This window comes from Hemicordylus capensis, chromosome 1 (genome assembly GCF_027244095.1).
Source record: "Hemicordylus capensis ecotype Gifberg chromosome 1, rHemCap1.1.pri, whole genome shotgun sequence".
In the NCBI taxonomy this organism is placed as follows: domain Eukaryota; kingdom Metazoa; phylum Chordata; class Lepidosauria; order Squamata; family Cordylidae; genus Hemicordylus; species Hemicordylus capensis.
In genome coordinates this window covers 338,662,358-338,674,870 of record NC_069657.1, presented here as the reverse complement: position 1 = coordinate 338,674,870, position 12,513 = coordinate 338,662,358, and the positions used below count along the sequence as shown (strand labels likewise).

Genomic DNA, 12,513 nt, shown 5'->3' with positions numbered 1-12,513 from the left:
GTCACAGTGGACTAGACCCCAGGATCCTTTGCCTTCCCTCATATACATAGTCCCTCCTAGGAAGTCGTCATGATCCCTTCCCAGAGTAACAGAAAAAACAGTGCCCCTCAGCATACTCCCATTGCCAATAATTGTGCTTGTGTGAGATTGTTTTGCTGCAGGGCTCTTACAAATGTCAGGAGAAAGGCTTAAATGCCATTTAAAGGGACAAAAGCCCTATCCTTGCCGAGGGCGGGCAGTCCGTTCCAAAAAGGCACGATTGCACTCAGCATGCCCCCTTGAAGATCATGCCCAGTGTCTGCAGCCCTGCAGACGTTCTGACGCCTTGCCCAGTCTGGTGACATGAGTGCTATGGAGCCTGCCGGGATGTGGCCTCGGCGGACCAGGAAGAGGTGAATACCTGCTTGTAAATCTTCAGCAAACAAATATACATCATTCTAAGTAAAGTTCAGAAACAGAAGATCACTCGTGTGAAGAACAACCTCCTAATCTCAAATATTCAAATTAAGGAATGTAAGCCGATACATTTACATAATCTTGAGTGTGAAGATGGGAGCTTGAGGGAATTTTGAAGATATAAGTGCTGAGGGTAGAAAAGAGGGATGTGATCTTGGGTGACTAGGAACTGCCATAAGACAAAGCTAATGCCAGCTGCTGCAAAAGGTTCCCCAATAACTTGTTTCAGATGATGATAGTTTTCATCATTTCCCATTTCCCTTTCTCCCCCTGCTGGCAGCAGAAGAGAGCATGCTGGGACCATGTTGACCTGAAATACTGACTGCATGATCCAGGCAATACTTCATTTCATTTCCAAAAAGGGTGGGGGACCAAGGACTAAGGCTCATTTATTTTATGGGCTGTTGCTTCTATTATGCCTGATAAAAATGACAAAGAGACAGGTCAAAACTGAAAAATATTGAGTATGAGATAAAATTAAATTAAACTGTGTTGATTCAACTATACTAATTCTTATTGTGGAAAGGAGATTAAGGCTCAGTATGAACAATCTTTATCCTGGAAAATTATCAAACTCTGACATTTTTATTGCATTCCTGATGAAAGAAGCAAACGCCTCTTTCCCTTCCTTTCTATCTGAATACTGCATGAACCCACAACTTTCCACCCACAACTTTCCCCCTCAGACTCAAATACATTCACTATTTTTTCCTTCCACCTTCCCAGTTCTTATATTAAATTACTATTTATAAATGCCTGCTGATTGTGCTCTGACTACACTAGGTTTTGACTGTAAGCATATGCTCAAATGTCAATATTGTAATATGCATCTAATCTGTTGGTAGACTGTCTGCATTATAAAGTTCTGAAAATCTTGATAGGCATAGTGCAAGCATGTTAATAAAACAATTGCCCTAGTTTGGAGAGGGAGTACATTTTCCCTCTTCAGAACTAAGCCAATGACAAAAGCCAAAGCATGCCCACGTATCCTTATGGAATCCCACTGGGCAATGCAGCACATGAAGACATGGGCATATGCCTAATGTTGGACTACTAGAGTGAGCAAACTACTAGATGCAAATACATTGTTAAAACTGCCCCTTCCAAAACTTCATGTGTGCTCCTTTGGGTCTCCAATAGCTAGTGTGCAAGCAGAGCTCCACATTCATTTGAATGGGGGGACGACTCTGTATGTGGGAACCAATACAGTATAAGGGAACCAATGGATCAGAATGCTATGCCAATCTACACTGCACCAGATACAGAACTGAAAGAACCTGTAGCATGGATGTGGAGCAAACCTACACATTATGCAGAAATACATGAGACCTGTTCAGACAGTATGTTGAATACTTGTGCAATGAATGTACACAGGTACAAATCTGTACCCAGGTACAGTTATTCACATGTTATATTGACACAGGTACAACAGCACACTTCCTATCTGTACCATGCATTTGGAGTCTGAACCCAAGTTCACTTTTAAAATGAATGCAAGTACATTCATCACACAAAAACAGGTATGAGTGTATAGACATCTGTACTCATATATATACATGAACCATTTTTGGAAGGGCGGTATATAATACAAATAAATAAACAAAAAATAAATAATTATCTAAGGCATACCAGTGGTTAATCCTGTGTGTTGCAGGTTTCACAAGAGTTCACAAGCAGAAGCACCGTGGTGATTGGACAGTGAAGATTCCATATGCTGATGGGGGGAGGAGCCTGTGGAACCATGCTGATTGGGCAGTGGGGATTCCATATGCAGATAGGGAGGAAGTACCTAGGATGGTTAAGGTCAGTTGGAATGCAACTGTTACTGGTCGGAAGATGTGCTTGATTGTAGAGGAAAGGAAACTATATATAAAAAGGGATAGTGGGCAGGGGTCTGCAAAGAGAGGGGTTGTAAGGGAGGAAAGAGCCCCTTCAGGAGTAGGAGCCTGCTGTTGTGTGAATTAGATGAGGAAACAAGATGAACAAGATCTATTAACTCAGGAAGGAAAGAGGGAGAGAGAGGGGGGAGGGGGAGGAAGACAGAGGGGAAGAGTGTGTGGAGGAGAGAGAAAGAGAGAAAAGGAAGGGGGGAAGAGAGAAAGAAGACAGGGTGAGAGATGGGCCCGAACATGTCAGCAGCCTGAGAGCAACGAGCAGCCATGGCAGTGCCTATTGGCAGCAGTCAACCACTATGGCTGTTTCAGCCTACCGTGCCCATTGGTGGAGGGAGGCATGCAGGCAAGGGATAGGCCAGGGCCTGTCAGCAGCCTGAGCAGAACGAGCAGCCATGGTGGTAGCGGCAGCAATAAAGGGCCTGGTCAACCACTGCTGCTGCTGCTCCTGTGGGGAGGAGCAGGAGCGGGGCTCAGGTGAGGGTGGGGAGATCTCTGGGGATAGGGGGCTGTAGCTTGGCAAATAGGTTCCACAATGCTGCAGCCGTGACCAAGAGGGGTGAGGAGGATGGAAGCAAATAGATGGAGGAGGAGGAGCAGGAGAGCATAGAGAGATCTCTGAGGTGAGGGGGGCTGTGGCAGGGGGTGAAGGGAGCAATCAAGTACTAGCATGCAGATGCGCTGCGCGAGTTAAGCTAGTACAACATAATGTCTGAAAAGGGTGCCTATATACTCGGGTTCAAGAATTATCTATTGTATCTTAGCAGACTGCAAGTCATATTTTTGAATGTTTCCACATATCAAAAAAACAAAACCCTCCCGGGTTGTAAAACAGAGCAAGGTTTATTGTAGCCTCTCCTTGATATGCTAGTTTACTACACTCAAGGAGACTTCTATATTCAGAAGTATAACACTCCATCTGAAGTATGAAGTGATGCAAACTTAATGCATTCTGTCAGCTTTGTATCACCCCATTCTGCATATGAGCGATCACACTGTTGAATGTCTCAAGCAAGGGCCCGTGTTTACTACACGGGTGGCCTCCTCTCTCCCCACAATGCCCCCAGCTCCACCCATCCTCCCTCCATTGGCCAATGGAAAGAGAATGTGCAGAGCCTGGCAGGCTGCTGAAGGGGGCGGCTGGCAGCTGGGATGGGCCACATGCCCACCCTCCTTCCATCTGTTGGGAGCCTGGACAATGGAAAGCGGAGGCACAGAGGCGGGTTAGCTGCCAGGGAGGCAGCAGTGGGAGCCCTGGCAGGGGGAGCTCGGCAGCTCCTCCAGATGCTCCAGGTTCTTTGAACCCATCTGCTCTATTACAGCTCTGCCCTGCCCCATATGCTCTCCTATATAAATCCTGCAAGCAGAAAACAGGCACAGCATGTAGAGGGCTGTGCTAAAACCTCTTTATCTGCTCTGCACTACCTTTCTACATGCAGAGATTTTTTTGATGTAAGAATGTATTTTAAAATGGACTCCCGGACCTGCAGTTTGCACTGAAAGAGTCCATTCTGCCACTTCAGAACTTTGCCACTGTGTTCTGACCTCTGCTGCAGGTTTGGTTCCAAGTTTGTTGGTTGGTTATGGGTAATTCTTTCTCCCCCCCCCCCCCCGACAACCCCCCACTGAGCAGAGCTTTCCAGGCACTATCATTTTCCTCTGCTAATGGCTTAGTTATCTGGCTTCATGCCTGGTATCTTTTGATGCCTTGTTATCTTGTAAAAGCAGAACAGTTACATACACATGGTATGGTCTCCCAGCAAGCAAGTCACAAGACTCATTACTCAAATGCATCACTGGCAAAAAAAAAAAAAAAAAAGGCTGCTAAAGTCCTATTGGCAGAATAATTCCATAATTCATCAACACCCAAGACAGAAAAAAAGCCCTTTGAATTATTAAGCCAGAGGCTCAGGAGATAATATTGGCTAGTCAACTTCTTTTCTGTAGAGCACACACTTTTCACAGTGACCTACAACATGCAAAAGATAAAACAAAATGCTGTTCAGTTTCCTCTTTTAAAAATTAGTAGACTGGATGCTAATAGCCTGCTAATTACCCTCACAGAGAAATAAATCATTTTTGAGAGAGAAATTTATGGGAAAGGCTGCTTTGTGTTTATGGCAGTCCTCATAAATGTGAATCTCTGTTCAACAGACTATATTAAAAAATAGATTAGAAAGAAAAAAGTGAAACACTTTAGACAGTAAGACTTACAGTCCTGGTTCAAAGTCACACACATGCATCTTTGGGCTACCTAAACCTGAGATTTGCAGCCTTGGGCCTCCAGGTGTTGTTGGACTACAGCTCCCATAATCCTCAGACACAATGTCTGGCCATTACGGCTGGGGATTATGGGAGTTGTAGATCACAAAGTTAGGAACCCCTGGCTACACAGTGCTACATGAGCTTAGCTACCCAGCAGATGGTACTGTCAGTCTTGACAGCACCAATCACTTGCTCAAAAATACTATGAGCTGAAATCCAGGCTCTCCTTTAATCCAGACAAACACAGAGGGTGGTAATGTCAAAGTCAACAGCACTGACCTTTTATTTAGCACTAGCCACATAATTTCCAATACCATGCCAGAATGACAGAACATCCTAGAGTTGAATGCAGAGATCTAGCACTATGCAGTAGAGGTTTGCTTTAATAAGCTTGTGTGTGTGTGTGTGTGTGTGTGTGTGTGTGTGTGTGTGTGTGTGTAAGAGAGAGAGAGAGAGAGAGAGAGAGAGAGAGAGAGAATATTGTGTATTGTGTAGACAATACTGAGGAAATGGACCAATGGTCTGACTTGGTATAAGGTAGCTTACTATGTTCCTATGTACTGATGCTATCTATTTAAATGCTCATATGGATATGAATTGCATATGTAATTTTACTCTGATCAGGGTGGTGTTTGATGGGTAGAGACTCCTGTGATTTCTCCATTGTCATGGACAGACCACCATCTGGTTAAGGCTGGACTTACAGCCACATCCCACTTCTGCAGGGATGAGGGGACGATTAGGATGGTCTGTCCGAAAAGGTTATTGGATCCAATAGGATTCCAAGAAACCTTTTGATCATGTTGTTACCCTGGTGGAGAACTGGAACATCAAACTCACCAGGGAAATAGACATGAATACTCCTAAGTGCCCTCTCTGACCAACTTTGAAACTGAACCCTTGGTATACAGAAGAGCTATGGGGGCTGAAGCAGCTAGATAGACAACTGGAGTGCAAATGGAGGAAGACTCGACTCTGATCCTATAGATTGCAACATAGAGCACACATCAAGACCCATGCTCAGGTCACATGTGTGGCAAAGAAGTAATTCTTTTCTGTCCATATTGCATCCATAAGCTGAGTTATTCAGGGTTGTAAGGAGGCTAGCACATGCCCCTCCTTGAATCAGAATTTGGAACCATCAGTTACCCGCTGTGACTTTTAAAATGAGTTTTTTGTGGATAAAATCTCTCGTATTTGGTCCAATTTAGACTCAGACTGCACAATTACTGCAGTGTCTGATGTGGAGGTGTCCTGTAACTCCTCTTAAGTGATTATGCTGGATCAGTTTCAGTTTGTGTCTTCTGATGATGTGGACAATCTGCTTGGAATGGTGCAACCTACCACATGTTCTCTTGAACCTTGTCTGACATGGCTTATACTGTCTGACTCTGGCAGGGGGGTTGTTGTAGAAGGCCTCGTAGATATTAAAAGTGCTTCTCTGAGGGAGGGCAGGATGCCTTCTTGCCTTAAGGAGGCAATCAGACCTCTTCCAAAGAAGTCTGCATTGGATCCCTCAGAGTTAAGCAACTATAGGCCTGTCTCCAAACTTCTATGGCTGGGCAAGTTAATTGAGAGGGTGATGGCCTCCCAGCTCCAGGAAGGAAACTGCTTATCTAGAACCATTTCTGAAACTGGCTTTTGGACAGGCTATGGGGCCTTGGTCAGCCTGATGGATGATCTCAAATTAGGAACTGACAGAGTGTGACTCTGTTGGTCCTTTTGGATCTCTCGGTGGCTATTGATGATGATGATGATGATGATAATAATAATAATAATAATAATAATAATAATAATAATAATAATTCAATTTCTATACTGCCTTTCCAAAAATGGCTCAGGGCGGTTTACATAGAGAAATAATAAATAAATAAGATGGATATTATCTACCATAGTATCCTTCTGGAGCATCTGAGGGGGTTGGGAGGCACTGCTTTACGCTGGTCCCACTCCTACTTGTCGGGCAGATTCCAGATGGTGTCCCTGGAAGACTGTTGTTCTCCAAAATCTGAACTTTTATATGGTGTCCTCGAGGGCTTCATATTGTCTCCAATGCTTTTTAACATCTACATGAGACCCCTGGGAGAGATCATCAGGAGATTATCAGTATGCTGATGACACACATAAATCTATTTTTCCATGTCAACATCATCAGAAAAAGACATAAATGTCTGCCTGGATGTGGTGATGGGCTGTATGAGGAATAACAAACTGAGCCTGAATCCAGATAAGATGGAGGTACTTATTATGCAGAGTCGGAACTTGAGAGATGATTTTGATCTGCTGGCTCTGGATGGGTCACACTTCCCCAGGAGGTACTCAGTCCGGGGGGGCTTCTGGATCCAAATCTCTCCCTGGTGTCCCAGGTTGAGGAGGTGGCCAGAGGTGCTTTCTATTAGCTTCAGCTGATATGCCAGCTGCGTTCATTTCCTGAGATAAATGACCTCAGAACAGTAGTACATATGTTGGTAACCTCCAGACTTGACTATTGCAATGTACTCTGTGTGGGGCTGCCTTTGTACATAGTTTGGAAACTGCAGTTTGTACAGAATGCAGCAACCAGGTTGTTCTCTGAGTCATCTTGGAGAGACTATATTACTCCTAGAGCAACACTGGCACAGTAAGTTTCTGGCAAAATACAAGGTCCTGGTTATAATCTATAAAGCCCTAAACAGCTTAGGCCCTGGGTATTTAAGGGAACGTCTTCTTCACTATGAGCCACAGTGTCCATTGAGATCATCTGGAGAGGTTTGTCTGCAGTTGGATTCGGCTCTAAGACTCTGGAATTCGCTCTCTGCTGAAATAAGAGCCTCCCCATCTCTGACAACTTTTAAAAAGTCTTTAAAGACTTTTTTTTCACCTAAGCTTTTTAACTGTATGGTGGTTTTAAATTGTTTTAAGTGTGTTTTATGTTGTTGTAAACCGCACAGAGACAGAAGTTTGGGGCAGTCTACAAATTTCATCATAGATAGACAGACAGATAGATTGATAGTACTGCTCTAGCAAGGGATACACATATGGAAGCCCGCTTCCTCTCATACACCACCCTGGTTAGATCAGGCCAAAGGACAGGCATAGCAGGAAGTCTGTAGAGAGAGAGGGATGAAGCCTAGACCTCTTGGTTTTTGTATATAAGCTCTTGTATTATAAATGAATTATAAATTGTATTGATATGAACAAACCTCATCATTACTATAATTAGAGTGTACTTATAAAATGCTTACAAGTCCCTATGTTGAAGGAACTGGCAGGGCCAAGAATTTATGCCTGCTGTACCTTAGTTTCACTTTGAAAAATATCACTTTGACAGTTTGGTTTTAGAGGGAAGAGGAGATTTGTAAAATGGAGGGAACATTGAGTTATCCTGATTGGATTATTTAAAAAACTGTTGGAGTTAAATTGTATGTGTGTAGAGAGAGAATTTAAGAGACTTTGAGAGACACAGCTGAAGTTTGGAGTAAGTCAGAAGAAGTCAAAGTCCAAAGAAGAAGTAAGAAAGAATCACCTTGAAGAAGTCAGAATTCAGCTGTGGAAACAAAAACCCTTGCATTTTTTTAAACTAAAGAATTTAGTTTCTTTTTAAACTAAAGAATATAATATGGATAATTTATAGGACCAAGGGCACCGCAGTTTTGCTTTCAAAGGTCAGCATGTTTACATTATCTCTGCAATATAAGAACACCTGAGGTCTCTTTAGCCAGTCTTATAGACCATTCATTAACTGGACACCACACAGAAGAGTCACAGATGACTAAAAAAAGCCATGCTAAATAAATTTAATTTATCATATGTAAATTGTAAGAATTTCAGCTGCATTAAGTACTTTATTTTAATATTTCCATTTCATACTAGCTTAACCCATGCAGAATATCTGCACACTAGTACTTGACTGTTCCCCTCACCCCCTGCCACAGCTCCCCTTGCCTCAGAGATCTCTCCACCCTCAACTGAGCGGCACTCCTGCTCCTCCTCCTCCATCCCATTACATCCATCCCCCTCACCCCTCTTGGTCACACCTCCATCCCTTTGCTCCATCCCCCTCACCCCTCTTGGTCATGGCTGCAGCATTGGTGGTACCTATTGGCCAAGCTGCAGCCCGACAGGCCCAAGCCTGTCCCTCGCCCGCCCTTCTTTCTCTCTTCCCCTCCCTTCTTTTTCTCTCTTTCTCTCTCCTCCACTCACTCTTCCCTTCTGTCTTTCTTCCCCTCCCTCCCACCCTCCCTTCCTGAGTTAACAGATCTTGTCCATCTTCCTCACCTAATTCACACAATGGCAGTCTCCTTCTCCTGAAGGGGCTCTTTCCTCCCTCATCACCCCCTCTCTTCACAGACCCCTGCCCACTATCCTTTTATATAGAGAGATAGATTCTACTCTCCTCTACAATCAAGCACATCTTCCGACCAGTAGCAGTTGCATTCCAACTGACCTTAACCATCAAAGGCCCCTCCTCCCTATCTGCATATGGAATCCCCACTGCCCATATGCCAAGTGCTTTTCAAAATGTGACTATCTCTATAATCATTCCAGATAATTTTTGAAATTCAGATATGTCAGATTTCAGTTAACATTTCAACAGATGCCCCAACATAGCAATAGATAGCATCAGGGGCATAAGAAGGTTGGAGTGGGCCCAGAGACAAGATTTTAAAATGCCCCCCCACCTGCGGTCCCATGGCTGGGCTTGGGGCTGCGCCGGGGGGTGACCAGGCCAGGCGGGGAAGCATGAGCAACAACAACAGAAGGGGGGCATGCTGCTGTGGACCATGCGGTCTCATGGCCAGGCCGGCGGCTGTGCCGGAGGGGGGACGACCAGGCCAGGCATAGCAAGTGTGAGCAACAACAATTATTTACAATCAATGACAGAAGGGGGCACCACCGTGGACCATGCGGTCCCATGGCCGGGCCAGTGGCTGTGCCAGGGGGACCAGGCCAGGGCCGTGACTAGTAGCAAGTAAATACACACAAAACCACCACCACCCATACCACATTGCAGGGACAGCACAGCAGCAGCAGCAAGGAAGCCCGAGCCAACACCACCACCCACCATCCCATTAAGGCAGGCTACTGCCTGTCCAGCATCCGCCCTGCACCCCTATTCAGTGGCACCACTACTACCTGAGTCTGACTCGGAGGAGGGCTCCATCATCATGTCTTCTCAGACGCAACAACACTGCAACACAACTTCTTGCAAACTTGCAATGCTTGCTCTCAGTGAGTCTCTCTCTGTTGTTCTGCTATCAGCACTCTCTCTAGCAGCAAAGGGGCCCAGCTGGGAAGGGAAGGGGAACACAAGCAGGACTGGGCGGACTCGATAGGCTCAGAGGCTGCTGTGGACCGATGTGACCTCTTTCTCCAATCTCCTCCAGAGTGAGTGACTCTGTTGCAGACTTGCAGTTGCTTGCTCCCGCTCCCACTCTGCCCCCTGCAGCACATATGCCTCCAGCAGCCAATGAGAGAGAGCCTCCGGAAGGGGAGGAGGAGAGCCTACTGTTGTTTGTGTGGCGGAAGAAGGGAGAGAGACAGCGGTGTGGTGGGTAAAATTAGGAATAATGCATCAATTTTTGGAAATAAACAATAAATAATAATGAATGAACGGCTGGGGGGACATGTGACTTGTCCCTGGGACTCCCCAGGCTGTGGGGGCCCCCAGACAACTGTCTTCCCCCACCTAATTAAAGTTACACCCATGGACAGCATAAAGTGATCTCACACGTAATGCCATCTGCTGCATTTATCATATTTCTCCTACGTTTTAAAACTTAGCATCAGAGAGGTTGAGCTATATTTTCAAATATCTTTTGATGGGACCAGAATACTCCTACATAATGTAATGAATTAACTTTTTAAATCAATTGTAACAAATCACATTGAAAAATTCAGCTTAGTTTTTAATAGTTTTCTGTTCACTCTCTACAATTCTACCATGATGTTTAGAGTGGCTCTTGCTATCATTTGATTAAAAAGGCTTTGACACATATTTAAGCCTGCCTCTGAATTTTCACTAAAAGCAGCAATGTCTGCTGGACAACCAATCATCCTATTCACAAGCTTCTTAAGAGATAAATCCTCTGCTTGAATAATCACAAATGAAAAACTAAGTCCTACATTTGCTGGTTTTCTACATTTTCATTGAAAGACATGTACTAATGATCTCAAAATTAGGAAAACACGCCCCCCCCCCCACGTAATCCATGGGGAAAGAGAAATTTTCTGAAGCAAAGAGATGTCCTAAATAATTAAATGTCCTTTTATCAACGTTCTATGGTTGCAATTACAATTTCTCACAAAGATTAGAAAACCCAGCAGAAGGAAACTTTTCAGTAGGCATTCATCTAAAACAAAAGAGAGAGAGAGAGAGAGAGAGAGAGAGAGAGAGAGAGAGAGAGAGAGAACCCTGTAATTTTAAAAAAAGTAATATATCGCCTCAGGAACATTGTGGAAAGTTTTAGTCCATCGTCTTGTAAGAAAAGCTTTGTAATTTTGAACAAGTTATCTTGACAAGATATATATAGTCAGTTCCCAGAATTCTACCACATTCTACTGTGATCCCAAAGCCCACTGTCTACATGAATTGCGTAGGTCACTCATGACTACAACATGGTCACTCTGTTATTTATTTATAACAAATAAATTTATTTATTTGTTATATTTATATACTGCCTGATATGTGTATCCCTAGGCAGTGTGCACAATTTGAAACAAATATAAAAGAGAGTGAACAAAATTAAAACAATTTAACAAAATAAAAAAGTTAAAACAATTTTAAAACAATTTCATAGGATTAAAAAAAGCAAACTTAAAATTACTTTCAGTTAAAATCCTGAGGAAACAGGTGTGTCTCGAGGGTCTTCCTAAAAGCAATCAGAAATGGAGATGCTCTTGTTTTGACAGGGAGCAATGTTTAGGGCCTCAGCGTGTCATAATCCAGCCCTGGTCATAAGATCATTGTATCGACATCCTTCATTGGTTGGGCATGAAACGAAAATTGGTGCATGCCAATGGTTTCCTATAAGCAATATTAAAAAATCTGTCTACATTGTTGGTTTGTTTTTTAAACAACTTTTGAAAAAACACACCTGTTTCATCAGGCTTTTAGTTCATTATGTTTTTAAGTTGTAAAGTTTTATTCATGGTAATTTTAATCTGTTTTATATGATTTTTAGGTTTTAGTTGCAGTTTGTTTAAACTGTAAATCACCCTGAGATTTCATACTGTATAGGGCGATATATAAATGCATCAAACAAATATAATAACATAAAAGACAAAAACTACATATATTTTGATGGAGTCCAAATTGGCTGTAACTGCCCAGCAGGGGTGTAGTGGAGGCATGGTCAGAGCACCAGTACTTCTTGGCTTCTCTGGCCATTGGGGCGGGCATACCCATGGGGGGCTGTTATAGAGTGTGCCTGTACTTCTGAATTTGCAACTACATCACTGCTGCTCAGACAAAAATAATTTGGGATCAAAGTGGAAAACATCTGCTCAATGAACTATAACAGTGCAAAAAGTAAATTCAATGTTAGGAATTATTAGAAAATAACTTGAAAATAAAATGCCACACACACACACACACACACACACACTACTTGAAACAAAAAGCAGTTAACATAGCAATGAAAACAATACTCTGTCCCAAAGGTGTTCGCAATCTGAAAAAAGGTGGAAGGGACAGGGACAGAAAAGACACGAGAGAGACCAGCAACTGCCACTCGAAAGGTTATGTTGAATGAATAGGGACAGTTGAATATAAACATATCCAGCATTTCCTCTAACAGGAAATGCCAGATGTTGCTGACTACAACTCCCAATATCCCCAGCTGTGATGGCCTTTGTCTGGGAATTATGGGACTTGTAGTCAACAACATCTGCGATTCTGGGTTGGAGGGAACACTGAACA

General features: G+C 43.5%; 1 long non-coding RNA gene across 4 annotated transcripts in view; it reads right to left on the bottom strand.

Annotated features, from left to right (window-relative positions):
- LOC128338800 (uncharacterized) overlaps window positions 1–10,013 on the bottom strand; it is a 37,608-nt gene extending 27,595 nt beyond the window's left edge. For 2 of the 4 annotated variants that reach the window (XR_008312731.1, XR_008312702.1), the window contains exons 1-2: window positions 9,729–10,013; window positions 6,504–6,692 (exon numbers count right to left, since the gene is read on the bottom strand). This is a non-coding gene — a long non-coding RNA (uncharacterized LOC128338800). Of the gene's footprint in view, window positions 1–6,503; window positions 6,693–8,870; window positions 8,995–9,728 lie in introns of those variants that run through there. The other 2 variants (XR_008312710.1, XR_008312707.1) reach the window with 2 other exon arrangements.
- Window positions 10,014–12,513: the final 2,500 nt, after the last annotated feature.